The following is a 12028-nucleotide window of genomic DNA, read 5'->3' on the forward strand; positions in this document are numbered from 1 at the left end:
CCAGGGAATCCCCACATTGTGTCAAAGCTGGAATAGTGCAGAGAAAACATAACAATACCGTGTGGGAGCAGAAAAATAAGCTGTAGTCGGAGAAAAAATAAAACATTATACCAACAAGTACTGGAAAACAAAGAAAGACTCTTCCTATCAACCTGTTGCAGAACCCACTCCTGTAGATGTCTAGGAAGAGAAATAGTAAATGAGTAATTGCCATGAATAACCAAGGCAACAAGATAGCTCAGAAAGAAAGAGAAAACTCTACAGAAAAGGCACTTAAAGATACAGAAATATGTGACTTAAATGACAGAGAATTCAAGATTGCAGTTCTGAAAAAACTCAACGAGATGCAAGAAAACACAGATAGGCAGTTTAATGAACTCAGAATCACAATCAAAGAACAGCTTGAGCATTTTACGAAAGAGATTGAAATTTTTAAAAAGAATCAAATAGAATTTCTGGAGATTAAGAACTCAATAGAAGAACTTAAGAATGAAATAACCAGCTTAGGTAGTAGAGTTGACCAGATGGAGGAAAGAATCAGTGACATCGAAGATAGAAACCTGGAAATTACACAGATGGAAGAAGAGACATGAGACTTAAAAGAAATGAAAGAACTCTACAAGAACATTCTGGCTCCATCAGAAAGAGCAATATAAGAATAATGGGCATACCAGAAGGAGAAGAAAGAGAGAAGGGAACAGAGAATATATTCAAACAACTTGTCGATGAGAACTTCCCAAACCTCTGGACAGAACTGGACCTTCGAATCCAAGAAACAAATAGAACACCTAATTACCTCAATTCCAAAAGGCCTTCTCCAAGGCACATTGTATTGAAGTTGTCTAAAATCAACTACAAAGAAAGAATCCTCAAGGCAGCCAGGGAAAAGAAGACGGTAACTTACAAAGGAAATACCTCAAATGTATGGTGATGGAAGGAGAACTGACTCTGGGTGGTAAACACACAATGGGATTTATAGATGATGTAGTACAGAATTGTACACCTGAAATCTATGTAATTTTACTAACAATTGTCACCCCAATAAATTTAATTAAAAAAAAAATTTAAAAAAAACAAAACGAATTTTTTTTAATATATTCTCTGTTCCCTTCTCGCTTTCTTCTCCTGGTATGCCCGTTATTCTTGCATTGCTCTTTCTGATGGAGTCAGAAAGTTCTTTCATTTCTTCTAAGTCTCAAGTCTCTTTCTTCTTCCATCTGTGTAATTTCCAGGTTTCTATCTTCGATGTCACTGATTCTTTCCTCCCTCTGGTCAACTCTACTACCTAAACTGGTTATTTCATTCTTAATTTCTTCTATTGAGTTCTTAATCTCGAGAAATTCTATTTGGTTCTTTTTTAAAATTTCAATCTCTTTCGTAAAATGCTCATGTTGTTCTTTGATTGTGTTTTTGAGTTCATTAAACTGCCTATCTGTGTTTTCTTGCATCTCGTTGAGTTTTTTCAGAACTGCAATCTTGATTTCTTTGTCATTTAAGTCACATATTTCCATAATTTTAAGTTCCTTTTCTGGAGACTTTTCACTTTCTTTCTGAGCTCTCTTGTTGCCTTGGTTATTCATGGCAATTACTGATTTATTATTTCTCTTCCTAGACATCTGCAGGAGTAGCTTCTGCAGCAGGTTTATAGGAAGAGGTCTTTCTTTTGTTTTTCAGTACTTGTTGGTAGAATGTTTTATTTTCTCTCCAACTGCAGCCTTTTTTTTTCTCTCTCATACGGTAGTGCTATGTTTTTTCTGCACTATTCCAGCTTTCACACAATGGGGGGATTCCCTGGGAGACGGGCTTCTCCTCTGTTAATAGTTCTCCTGGGTCACAGGGCGCAGTGTCTGTGTGGGTATGTGGAGAGCTTTTGAAGTTCCATAGCTCTTCCTGCACCAGATTCAGAGCCTGTATGTTTCAGCAGTTCTGTTTACTGCTGCAGGGATCCGCCCAGATAGGTGGGGTCAGGGGCGGGGTATGTTGTGAGAGGTGGCCCAGAGCAATGGCGGCGACCACCACCACAGCCGGTCCTGCTTCCACAGCTCCCTCCCCTTTGCCGGATCCTGTTGGGCTGCGAATCTATGTCTGCGGTCCACAGTTCTCAGAACAGCAAATAATCTGTTCTTTTGATCTGAGACTGCTACTGTTCTGTTTCTAGCACCGGGCAGGTGGGGGCAGGGCGAGCTCTGGTGTGGTAGGGAGGGGGCGGCTAGTGTCAGTGCGTAAGTTTTCCGTTGTCTGCTCAGTAGTGAGGGCTTAAACCACCGTTTGCAGCCTTCTTCCCTCAGTCTTTTCTCCGAGGTCTCTGCCGTGAGCGTTGGGTTCAGCCGTGCTATATGCTGCCCCCTCAGCCCTGTGGGCCATAAGCGGAGCCCTAGCAGTCCGAGTTCTTCCCTCTCCCGCAGCTGTGGTAGTTCTGGGATGCAGGGAGCTCGAAGCACTGAGCTAGGTCTGAATCCTGTACCAGCGCTGCTCCATCTCCGCACTTCTCCCTTCCCTCCTCCCCTGCTAGTGCGCGCGATTCGCCCACCATTAGGTACATTCAATAGTGGGCATCTTTGTCTTGCCTGTCTGCTGTGCAGGGCGTCCTTTGTGGAGTTATTGTTGTTTGATTAGTTGCAAATTCCAGGGGAGCTTTACAGAGGCTCACCTCACGCCACCATTTTGATGACCCATCTTTTTTTTTTTTAACAATATGCTCACTGTGCTCTTTCTTTCTTTCTTTCTTTCTTTCTTTCTTTCTTTCTTTCTTTCTTTCTTTCTTTAAGATTTTATTGGAGAAGGGGAACAGGACTTTATTTGGGAACAGTGTGTACTTCCAGGCCTTTTTTCCAAGTCAAGTTGCTCTCCTTTCAATCTTAGTTGTGGAGGGCGCAGCTCAACTCCAGGTCCAGTTGCTGTTGTTAGTGGCAGGGGGCACAGCCCACCATTCCTTGTGGGAAACCAGCAACCTTGTGTTTGAGAGGATGCACTCCAACCAACTGAGCCATCTGGCCACCTGGGAGCTGGGAGCTGAGTGCCAGCTCATTGACTTCATTCTAGTTGCAGAGGGCGCAGCTCGCTGGCCCATGTGGGAATCGAACCGGCAGCCCCGTTGTGCTTTAACCAACTGAGCCACATGACCGTCCCTGCACAAATCTTAACCAAGTGATTCAACAGGTTGTGACAAATGGACATACCGTATTTTGCCGTGTATAATGTGCACCCATGTTTTTGGCCCCTACTTTCAGGGCAAAAAATCTTTCATTTAAATTTTTTTTTTTTAATTAAAGTTTATTGGGGTGACAATTATTAGTAAAGTTACATAGATTTCAGGTGTACAATTCTGTTACATCATCTATAAATGCCATTGTGTGTTCATCACCCAGAATCAGTTCTCCTTCCATCACCATATATTTGATCCCCTTTACCCTCATCTCCTACCCCCCACCCCCCTTACCCTCTGGTAACCACTAAACTATTGTCTGTGTCTATGAGTTTTTGTTTCTCTCTTGTTTGTCTTGTTCTTTTGTTGTTAATTCAAGTTTTTATTTGTTTACATTTAGCTACTTGTTTTTTTGTATTATAAATGAATTTTAGCATTTATTTTTTATTTTTTTTATTTTTTATTTTTTTAAAAAGATTTTATTGGGAAAGGGGAACAGGACTTTATTGGGGAACAGTGTGTACTTCCAGGACTTTTTTTCCACGTCAAGTTGTTGTCCTTTCAGTCTTAGTTGTGGAGGGTGCCATTCAGCTTCAAGGTGTTGTCCTTTGAGTCTTAGTTGTGGTGGGTGCAGCTCAGCTCCAGGTCCAGTTGCCATTGCTAGTTGCAGGGGGCACAGCCCACCATCCCTTGCGGGAGTTTAAACCGGCAACCTGGTGGTTGAGAGGATGCACTCCAACCAACTGAGCCATCTTGGAGCTCAGTGGCAGCTCAGCTCAAGGTGTCGTGTTCAATTTAAGTTGCAGGGGGCGCTGCCCACCATCCCTTGCAGGAGTCGAGGAATTGAAATGGCAATCTTGTGGTTGAGAGCGCACTGGCCCATGTGGGAATCGAACCGGCAGACTTCGGAGTTAGGAGCATGGAGCTCTAACTGCCTGAGCCACTGGGCCGGCCCCAGCATTTAATTTTTAAAGATATTATTGTACAAGAAATTTTATGTAACAAATAATTAGAAAACACAAGAACAGATAGATACAAGGTACAACATCTTTTATGTACCGGTAACAAATTTATGATATTTATGCATCATAGAAGGCCAAGAACTCTTTGTCCTTGCAAGTTCATTGTAAGTTCAAGAAAACTGATTATCATATTCCAGGGTATTGTTTTGCATATGGGTATCATTATTGATTTCTAGATTTACACTTTTAACTCATAAGCATAAATAAAAGAATTGAAAACATTTATATAGATACGGAATTAGTATCACCCATGGATAATGTGCATCCTTATTTTTCTCTCACGAATTCGGACAAAAATGTGTGCATTATACACAGCAAAATCGGGTACCTGTGCAACACAAATCTGTTCCAAGACATAGAACATTATCATCACCCCAAAAAGTTCCCTTGTGCCCACCCTAGTCAATCTCCACCCTACTTCCTTCTGTAACTTTGAAAATATTTAAATAAACTTTTAATTTTAGAATATTTTAAAATTTACAGAAAAATAACAAAGGTAGTGCAGAGCTCTCGTATACCTGCATACCTAGTTTCCCCTATTGTTAACATCTTACATCACTATGATATATTTGTCACAATTAATTAACCGATATTAACACATCATTATTAAGTGAAGTCCACACTTTATTCGGATTGCACTAGTTTTTCCCTAGTGTCTTTTTTCTTACTTAGGATGCCATCCAGGATATCACATTATATTTAGCTATTATATTTCTTTTGGTTCCTCTGGGCTGTGACAGTTTCACAGGCTTTCCTGACTTTTGATGATCTTGACAGTTTTGAGGAATACTGGTCCAGTATGTCATAGAATGTCCCTCAATTTAGACTTGTTTGATGTGCTTCACTGTTTGGCTGTGGATCTGTAACTTCTGCATAATCGTGTTTAATTGTAATCAGACTTAATAAAGTTACATATTTGAAAGGCATGATTGTGATGAGGAGTGAGGTGGCTGATGATGAGTAACTAAAAAGAAGCATGTCTACTTTGAGCAACTTGGGAAAAAATAAATGAGAAAGTGAAAGATTATGGCTGCTCAGAGTGGTCCAGGCTGAGCACATGCAGGCGCATCCTTGCGGTGGTTATAACCTGCCTGAGAAGAGGCTGGGGAGGGGAGAGAAAAATGGGGGGGAAAGATTCCCCAAAGGGGACTGTGATCTTTCCATAACAAATGTCTCCTAAATCAAGAGCTTTTCTAATCTTGGAGGATTGACTACTCAGCACTACATGAAGTGAGAATTCCTCACCACCTTCTGCTCTCATAGAGACTTGAAGTTGGATAGTGAAACCAGTTCTGGGAATGCTTAGGCATGAGCACAGCCTCAGCACTGGGTCTATCTTGGGAACATTTGGACATATTCTTCAGCATCATATTTATACTTTGGCAAAATCAGTGCAGGTTCAAAGAAATAATCCTCAGTTTCCTCCTTACACCCCACATTTTCATCTATAGAATAGCATATTCTGAATGGAGATGGGGAGCGTGGGATGGTTGGTTAACCATCATTACTTGAACATCTGTGGGGGTCTACTTGGGTTTGAAACAGCAAGTGTTCATTATGCGGGGTTAATGGGGGCAGAGAGGGATCAAGTCAGTGAAATGTGAGAGAATCCATACGCGGAATGCTTGACCATAGCACATTCACACATTTCACAGAGGAAGGAGGCTAGGGTTACACCCAGCAACTGCAGATGCTTGAGGGAAAAACCAACTTTAAGTATTTGCTGGCTGCCTTCAGCACCCCCCAAAGGCCTCACAAGCTGGGCTCCACATCCTTTCTTGGTTTTCTCTAGGTTTCTGTCGGTGGCTTAGGACTGTCTCCCCCAAACCCCTCCACCTGTCCTCCGTTTCACAGAGACTTGGAACAGAGGAGGCTTGGGTGTGCGCGCGCACAAGCTTGCTTCACTCTCCTAGTGAAGGTGTGCCCCAAGGGAATGTGTTGGGGAGGAGGCACAGCGGGCTGGTGGAAAATGAGCAACCAGCTGGAGACACTCCAAGGCAGGATAGAATTTTAGATCTGTCACTGATAGAGGCAGGAAGAAGAGATGGGGAGGGGTTGGAGGTGGTGGAAGGAGCCTCTGTGGCTGTTAAGGCTCAGCACCTGGTCTAGGGCTCTGCACACAAATGACACATTAATTAATGTTCTAATAATAACCAAGATTTACTGAGTACTTAAATTTTCCCAGGCGCTACATACTTCATATACATTATCATCTTTAATCTCTTTTCTCTCCTTCCTCAATACCCTGTTGGAGGTGTAGTATAATATTTTTGTCCCTAACTTGAACAAGGTCACAGTTAGCAAGTAGCAGAGTTGGGATCTGAATCCAGGGCCTGGGCGCTCAACTTCTTCCTTCCTGTGAAACACCTCAAAACAGTTGGTCAGGATTGGCAGGATGAAGGGGCTGAGTTCCTAGCTGACTCTTCAGCCCCGCACTCTTCCTTCTCAAAGTCAGGCCTCCCCCTGTTCCCGAGTATTCCTCCCATCCTTAGTCCCATGGGTCTGTCCATCCCCAGGGCATAGAGAGAGGAGCCTTTCACCGGCTCTCCTTTAAAGGGCAGGGCGCAGTGTGAGGTGGAATGGGAATAACTGATTTGTCTCCGTCCAACTCCTGTCCTCTGCGATCATCTGCGCTTCCTCACCGATCATCTGCGCTTCCTCACCTCCTCCTCCAGATTCTCATCCTCTTGTGACAAGAGGTACATGCCGCATTTGAGCTTAATGGCTCAAGGGGTGGGTGGCCCTTGCCTACGGGAAGTGGGGAGGGAGCGCCCACAGGGGCGTCTCTGTGGAACCCGCTCCGGAGCACGGGCAGCTGACTCCACCCGTCTGGCTTTTCCGCTGTGGTTTCTGCAGCAGCCGCTCCTATCTGCATGCATTGCTCTCCTTCCCTTAGGTGCGGCTTCAGAAATTTACTACGTGAGATCCTGCTTCTTCTTGCATTATTGGAGCGCCCGCCAGTCCTGGCTGCTGCACGCAGCTGGCGCAGAAGTGCGGGGATTAGCCGCTCCCAGGCTGCGCCTGACCTCCAGGCCCGGCGCCCTGTGCCCTGCAACCGAGTCTTTATCTACCACGCCTTTCCTTTCCTTTTGTTCTTTTCTCTTTTTCCTCTTTTTTCTTTCATTTGCTTGGTTGTTTGCTTGCTCTTTCTTTCTCTCCTTCCTGAATTTCTTTTTGCTAAGTGCTATTTTAGATTACATACTTGTTAGCAATCAATTCAATGATGTACTCAGAATAAAAACTGCCCCTTCTTATACAATCTCTGGAGTACAACAAATAGTAACAGTTTGTTGTTTGCCTTTCACACATTTCTCCATGACTATACTAACACACACACACACACACACACACGCACACACACACACACACACAATGTGATTTAAGTTTTGATACAGGCAGTCTTCAGACTTGAAGACTTGCCAAAACTGTAGATGTCCTCTGTTTGAACACTGTGGCTTATTACATATTCCTTTAATAAATATACCAGGATAGCCACAGAAGTGAAGCATTTTGGTTTGCTAGACAAGGACACATTTAAAATGTAAATGTTCAGTGGTAGCTTGTTATTCAAAAACGTTTCATGAACTGCATTGAGTAGAATTCAGAGGAGGATGGGACTGTATGTGAGTGTGGGCAGATCATCTTCTGAGTCTTACTCAAGCACTTATATATATGCACATGGGTATATGGCCCCTTCTGCCACCTATTTTAAAATAAAAATAGCATCATACTATGCACCATACTCTCCATCTTTTTCTTTTATTTTCTTTTTTTTTAATTTATTTTTAAAATTTATTGGGGTGACAATTGTTAGTAAAATTACATAGATTTCAGGTGTACAATTCTGTATTACATCATCTATAAATCCCATTGTGTGTTCATCACCCAGAGTCAGTTCTCCTTCCATCACCATATATTTGATCCCCCTTACCCTCATCTCCCACCCCCCACCCCCCTCCCCCCTTACCCTCTGGCAACCACCAAACTATTGTCTGTGTCTATGAGTTTCTGTTTCTCATTTGTTTGTCTTGTTCTTTTGTTGTTTTTGGTTTATATACCACATATCAGTGAAATCACATGGTTCTCTGCTTTTTCTGTCTGACTTGTTTCGCTCAGCATTACTCTCTCAAGATCCATCCATGTTGTCACAAATGTTCCTATATCATCTTTTCTTACTGCCGAATAGTATTCCATTGTGTATATATACCACAACTTCTTTATCCATTCATCTATCAAAGGACATTTTGGTTGTTTCCATGTCTTGGCCACCGTAAACAAAGCTGCAATGAACATTGGAGCACACGTGTCTTTATGTATAAATGTTTTCAGATTTTTTGGGTAGATACCCAGGAGAGGGATTGCTGGGTCATATGGCAATTCTATTCGTAATTTTTTGAGGAACCTCCACACTGCCTTCCATAACGGCTGCACCAGTCTGCATTCTCACCAACAGTGTATGAGGGTTCCTTTTTATCCACAGCCTCTCCAACATTTGTTACTATTTGTCTTGTTGATGATAGCCATTCTGGCTGGGGTGAGGTGACACCTATTGTGGTTTTGATTTGCATTTCTCTGATGATTAGTGATGTTGAGCATTTTTTCATATGTCTATTTGCCATTTGTATGTCCTCTTTGGAGAAATGTCTCTTCAAGTCCTCTGCCCATTTTTCAATTGGGTTGTTTGTTTTTTTGTTGTTGAGTTGCATGAGTTCCTTGTATATTCTGGATATTAGCCCCTTATCGGAGGCACTGTTTATAAAAATCTTCTCCCATTCAGTTGGTGGCCTCTTTATTTTGTCGATGGTTTCTTTTGCTGTGCAGAAGCTTTTAAGTTTCGTATAGTCCCATTCGTTTATTTTAGCTTTTACTTCCATTGCCTTTGGAGTCAAGTTCATAAAATGCTCTTTGAACCCAAGGTCCATAAGTTTAGTACCTATGTTTTCTTCTATGCAGTTTATTGTGTCAGGTCTTATGCTTAAGTCTTGATCCAATTTTGAATTAACTTTGGTACATGGTGACAAATAGCAGTCCAGTTTCATTCTTTTGCACGTGGCTATCCAATTCTCCCAGCACCATTTATTGAAGAGGCTGTCTTTGCTCCATTGTATGTTTTTAGCTTCTTTGTCAAAAATTATCTGTCCATATTTATGTGGTTGTATTTCTGGGTTCTCAATTCTATTCCATTGGTCTATGTGTCTGTTTATCTGCCAATACCATGCTGTTTTGATTATTGTGGCCCTGTAGTGCAAGCCAAAGTCAGGCAGTGTGATACCTCCATTATAGTTCTTTTTCCTTAAGATTGCTTTGGCTATTCGGGGTCTTTTGTGGTTCCAAACAAATCTGATGATTTTTTGTTCTATTTCTTTAAAATATGCCATTGGGATTTTGATGGGGATTGCATTGAATCTGTATATTGCTTTGGGTAATATGGCCATTTTAACTATGTTGATTCTTCCAATCCATGAGCACGGAATGTCTTTCCATTTCTTTGTGTCTTCTTCAATTTCTTTCAAAAATGTCTTATAATTTTCAGCATATAGGTCTTTCACATCCTTGGTTAAGTTTATTCCTAGGTATTTTATTCTTTTTGCTGCAATTGCAAAAGGAATTGTTTTTTGTATTTCTTTTTCTGAGATTTCATTGTTAGTATATAGGAAGGCAATGGACTTTTGTGCGTTGATTTTGTAGCCGGCAACTTTACTGTATTCGTTGATTGTTTCTAATAGCTTTTTGGTGGAGTCTTTAGGGTTTTCTATATATAGCATCATGTCATCTGCAAAGAGTGACAATTTAACTTCTTCATTCCCAATTTGGATGCCTTTTATTTCTTTCTGTTTCCTGATTGCTCTGGCAAGGACTTCCAACACTATGTTGAAAAGCAGAGGTGATAGGGGACATCCCTGTCGTGTTCCTGAACGTAGAGCAAAGGGCTTCAGTTTTTCTCCATTAATTATGAGATTAGCAGAGGGCTTGTCATATATGGCCTTTATTATGTTAAGGTATTTTCCTTCTATACCCATTTTATTAAGTGTTTTAATCATAAATGGATGTTGTATCTTGTCAAATGCTTTTTCTGCATCAATTGATATAATCATATGATTTTTGTCCTTTATTTTGTTTATGTGATGTATCACATTGATGGATTTGCGTATGTTGAACCATCCTTGTGCCCCGGGGATGAACCCCACTTGGTCGTGATGAATAATCTTTTTAATGCATTGTTGTATTCGATTTGCTAGAATTTTATTTAGGATTTTTGCATCGGTATTCATTAGAGATATTGGTCTGTAGTTTTCTTTTTTTGTGCTTTCCTTACCAGGTTTTGGTATCAGGGTAATGTTGGCCTCATAGAATGAGTTAGAGAGTACTGTCTCTTCTTCAATTTTTTGGAAGAGTTTGTGCAGAATTGGTATTAGATCCTCTTTGAAGGTTTGGTAGAATTCACTGGTGAAGCCATCTGGTCCTGGACTTTTGCTTTTGGGAAGGTTTTGGATGACTGATTCAATTTCGTTACTGGTGATCCGTCTGTTTAGATTTTCCAGTTCTTCATGGTTCAGCCTTGGAAGGCTATATGTTTCTAAGAACTTGTCCATTTCTTCTAGGTTGTTGAATTTGGTGGCATATAGTCCTTCATAGTATTCTTGGATGATCCTTTGTATTTCTGTGGTGTCCGTGATAACTTCCCCTTTTACGTTTCTGATTTTGTTAATCAGTGTCTTCTCTCTTTTTATCTTAGTAAGTCTAGCCAAGGGTTTGTCAATTTTGTTAATCTTTTCAAAGAACCAGCTCTTTGCCACATTAATTTTTTCTATTGTCTTTTTGTTCTCTATTTCATTTAGTTCTGCTCTAATTTTTATTATTTCCTTTCTTCTGCTGACCTTGGGTTTTACTTTTTCTGCTTTTTCTAGTTCTTTAAGGTGTAACATGAGGTTATTTATTTGGGAGTTTTCTTGTTTCTTGAGGTAGGCCTGTAATGAGATAAATTTCCCTCTTAAAACTGCTTTCGCTGCATCCCCAAAATTTTGGTAGGATGTATTTTCATTGTCATTTGTTTCTATGTATCTTTTGATCTCTCCTCTAATTTCTTCTTTGACCCAGTCCTTCTTTAAAAGTATGTTGTTTAATCTCCATGTATTTGTGTTTTCCCCGCTTTCTTTTTACAGTTGATATCCAATTTCAAAGCCTTGTGATCAGAGAATATGCATGGTATGATTTCAATCTTCTTAAATTTGTTGAGACTGATTTTATGTCCCAATATATGGTCTATCCTTGAGAATGTTCTGTGTACACTAGAAAAAAATGTATAGTCCGATGCTTTAGGATGAAGTGCTCTATAAATGTCAATTATGTCCATTTCATCTAATGTGTCATTTAGGGCTACTATTTCGTTATTTATTTTCTGTTTGGATGATCTATCCATAGCTGTCAATGACGTATTTAGGTCCCCTAGTATAATTGTGCTTTGGTCAATTTCTCCCTTTAGTTCTGTTAGTAGTTGCTTGGTGTATTTCGGTGCTCCCTGATTGGGGGCATAAATATTGATGACTGTTATGTCTTCTTGTTGTACAGTCCCCTTCACCATTATGAAATGTCCATCTTTGTCTCTTGTTATCTTTTTCACCTTGAAGTCTGTTTCATCTGATATCATTATGGCTACACCTGATTTTCTCTGGGCACCATTTGCTTGGAGTGTCAATTTCCACCCTTTCACTTTGAGTCTATGCTTGTCCTTGTAGCTGAGATGTGTCTCTTGGAGACAGCATATGGTTGGGTTTAGTTTTTGATCCAATCTGCTACTCTGTGCCTTTTTATTGGTGAGTTCAGTCCATTTACATTTAGGGTGATTATTGATATGTGAGGA

The sequence above is a fragment of the Rhinolophus sinicus genome, chromosome 18 (genome assembly GCF_057876585.1).
Source record: "Rhinolophus sinicus isolate RSI-liver-muscle chromosome 18, RSI-T2T, whole genome shotgun sequence".
In the NCBI taxonomy this organism is placed as follows: Eukaryota; Metazoa; Chordata; class Mammalia; order Chiroptera; family Rhinolophidae; genus Rhinolophus; species Rhinolophus sinicus.